Below are 4,125 nucleotides of genomic sequence, written 5' to 3'. Positions count from 1 at the left end.
CGAGTGCAAACTTGTAGTAAGGGCCTACAGACCCCTTACAGTACGTTTGATGACAGTAAGTTTCATGGGGAAACACTTGCATGTCGTACACATAACCTTTAATTAGTCCAGGTTTTTTCAAAAATACTTTACGATAATTAGTAAGTGTGTCTAATAATTGCTTTTGTTGCAGACTGTCAAGACCAGAGGACTGTTGCACTTTTTCTACTATTTCAGAGAGGTGGATATTCTCCTCGTCCTTCATATTTTCCATTACCGGGAATGTACTGTAATTGAAACTATCTTGAAGCTGCCATAAATGTTCGCGAATCGGTTCTATCTTTAAAATTTGACAATATTTGCCATGCCATTCTTTGGTCCTTATCAAGTCTAACCTGACTGTCGTGTCACCGAAACACATGCTGCATTCACCCTTTGCGAGATCGATTATACAGGGTGGTCCCGAATTCATGGTACAAACTTTAATGGTAGGTGCAGGACATTGTAACAAGGATATATTGTATAGGAATGTATAGTCCCAGGTGACGCGGTGAGGCGTAAACAGGGGAAATAACGGCCGAAAGGAAAACGAAGGATTTTATTGAAATCGTTGTTGACAAGTGTCATGTTTACAGTAAGTGTTCAAAATTGCGTCCACCATGAGCGATACATGCTTGACAGCGTCGGTGCAGCGATTGGCGTACACGTTCAAAGATGCCTGGTATTTCACGCACACCTGCAGCAGCTACAGATATGCGAGCAACGAGATCCTCATCTGAGTCAACTGGAGTCTCATAAACAAGACTCTTAAGATGTCCCCATAAAAAGTAATCGAGGCAAGAGAAATCAGGAGATCGGGGTGGCCAAGGGACTGGTCCACCACGCCCAATCCATCTAGCACCAAACGTGGCATTCAGGTAATTCCGTACAGCAGTGCTGAAGTGTGCTGGCGCTCCATCGTGCTGAAACCACATGCGGTTACGAATGGCGAGCGGAACATCTTGCAGCAGTTCTGGTAACACTTCTTGCAGAAAAATAAGATAGCTTTCGCCACAGAGTCGCGTGGGTAGTAAGTATGGCCCAATCAAAAAGTCGTTCACAATACCAGCCCACACATTAATACCGAAACGTTGTTGATACGCATGTGGACGCGTTGCATGTGGATTATCTGTTGCCCACACATGGGAATTGTGCGCATTAAAGACACCCTCGCGTGAAAATGTCGTTTCATCTGTAAATAGCACATGACCTACGAAATCCGGCTGCAACGCACATTGCTGCAACAACCACTGGCAGAAGTTCACGCGAAGAGGATAATCTGCCGGATTCAATGCTTGTACTTTTTGAAAATGGAAGGGGTGTAAGCGATTTTCATTTAACACTCTGCATACAGTCTGATGACTCACATGTACGTCACGCGCAACAGTTCTTGTGCTTGACTCGGGTCTATCAGCCACTATGTTCAAGATGCGTTCTTCCAGTCTTGGAGTGCGTACAGCTCTTAATCGACCAGCGTCATGTCTGTTGACGTCGAACGTACCTGTTTCACAAAGTTGACGATGTAACCGTTGAAAAATTCTATGATCCGGCATTCGTCGATTAGGATACTCCGCGCGATACATTCGTAACGCAGCTCTGGCGTTACCATTTGCACGGCCGTACATGTAATGCATGTCTGCTTTTTCTGCATACGTAAAGTCACCCATCGTCTACGGCAGCACAATTGTGAATGGCGCTTGTCCCTACTGCGATACATCATGTTCATCTACTGCCCTCTACCGGCAGTGACACCAACCGATCACTCCATTTCTCTTTCCCCTGTTTACGCCTCACCGCGTCACCTGCGACTATACATTCCTATACAATAAATCCTTGTTACAATGTCCTGTACCTACCATTAAAGTTTGTACCATGAATTCGGGACCACCCTGTAGTTTCCGTCTCTCGCAAAATATCTAATCCGAGGAGACAGTTCACGGCTAAATTCTTTACAATAAGGAAGGTGCACTCTTTGGCTCCCATTCCAAAACTGATACAAATCCGTGTCTGTTCCCGAACTAGTTGGGCTTTCTGACTAATGGCTCCTGTAACTCGACAATTAGTGACTGGAAAAACCGGAATCTTTCTAATCTTCTTTAAGTGAAGAAAGAACGATTCATTCAGCACAAAAACAAATGCTCCATTATCTAAAATCACCGTAGTTTGAATACCACAAATATCACAAACTATAGCTGCTTGTACAACTTCCCGTTCAAACAAATTACACTTCTTCCGAAAATCTTGACATAATTCCTTTCGTATATCGACTCCGTCATTATATCTTAACATCTGCATAGTTGAACCACGTTGCTGAGCAACATCAACAGAATTATTCCTACACACTGCATTTTTCGCGTCGTTCGACTCGATCGCTGCTGATTCTATGCGACACACATTCTCATTGTTACTACAGCTGGTTGTCTGCACGTTTGGTTGATCGTTATTACTAACATCATTCATGCAAGTGCCCCCTAGACACCCTGCGACTGACACACGGGAGCAGAATGTCGTCGCATTTAGTTTGACTGACTGGTACTTCAAAAATGGTTCAAATGGCTCCGAGCACCATGCGACTTAACTTCTGAGGTCATCAGTCGCCTAGAACTCAGAACTAATTAAACCTAACTAACCTAAGGACATCACACACATCAATGCCCGAGGCAGGAATCGAACCTGCGACCGTAGCGGTCGCTCGGTTCCAGACTGTAGCGCCAAGAGCCGCACGGCCACTCCGGCCGGCTGACTGGTACTGGTTGATGGTTGCGGTTCACTTACCTCAATGATATTGATATTTTGATTCTGTGGTTGCCATGGCTGCGCATTCACATGCTGCTGCATGTTATTTGACATATTTGTATTGTACGGGGGTTGTACATGATTGTTATTGTGATATTGCGGTGGCCTAAGCTGCTGCCATTGCTGTTGTGCATAATTCTGTGTTGACCAGTTATGTGGTGGTTGCATGTTTTGCTGATTATTTGAAAAATTACCGTTATTGTAATTGGCGTTAGCTCTAAAATCACGTTTCCGTTTCCTTGAAAAGTTTCCGTTGTTGTTTTGTCCACTATTGTTCTGTGGATGATAATTGTGATTCGGTGCATTACCGTACTGTCCATTTGTGTTCATATTGTGGTTCTGCCATCCTGAATAATTCGGACTATTCCAATGATTTTGATTCCCATAGTAGGTGTTTCTATTACTATTGTTTTTGTGGTTTCGCCCGTTGCCATTACCATTCCCATTATTCGACGAATTATTCCCAAAATGGTGTCTGTCCTCTTCGATAACCAAATCTAAAGAGCCCAGTACAGATAGAAAATGTTCCACGTTGTCTTCAGGAATGTGAAACAATTTCTCCTTTAGATCACGCGGTAACTTCTCCTTTAATACCTTTAAAACATCACACTCAGGGATTGGTGTGGATCAATATTTCGCTTTGTCCAGATACTTTCCGAAATATTTCCGCAAAGTACCTCCTTTTCTATTAAATGGCTCAAGGCTATAAACTTCTTTTCTTAATCGTTCTTGTACCCCACGTGACCAATACTTGTTTAGAAAAGCTCGTTCAAATTCATCGAAAGAGCTGCATTGTTCAGCTTTCTGTGTCGCGAACAACGCTGGCTCACCTTGAATATGGGTAATGGTAAAGACAATTTTCTCCCTTTCGTTCCAACTGTTTGGCATTATTCTGCGGATCCCTTTGATAAACACAATTGGATGGGGTCCGTTCTTATCATTGGTAAACTTCTGAAACTGGGAAATCTTCACTAAAGCATCCTGAGTCACCAATGATTGTCTATGGTCCTGATAAACGGATGTTACTCCACGTGTTGGCTTGAAATTATTGCCCGTCTGCCCCCTACTTTCAGTTAAAGGCGTTTCATAATGATCAGGGTGTGTTAATGTGATACTAACACACTCCGGTGAACTGTTATGAAATGTTTGCATACGTGTTTCATGAAGCACTTTCTGCACGTTTTGTAATTCAGTCTGGAGTTCATGAATCTTTGTGTTGTTTTCATGTATCAGTCGTATTCCTACTCGTTGTAACATCACAGGTAGTTCCTTCTGTATAAGAGTACTAATTTGTTTGTCTTTGTCATTTAG

Source organism: Schistocerca cancellata, chromosome 1, assembly GCF_023864275.1.
Source record: "Schistocerca cancellata isolate TAMUIC-IGC-003103 chromosome 1, iqSchCanc2.1, whole genome shotgun sequence".
Classification (NCBI taxonomy): Eukaryota; Metazoa; Arthropoda; class Insecta; order Orthoptera; family Acrididae; genus Schistocerca; species Schistocerca cancellata.
The sequence above is the reverse complement of the archived record's forward strand: the minus strand, read 5'-3'. Positions refer to the sequence as shown.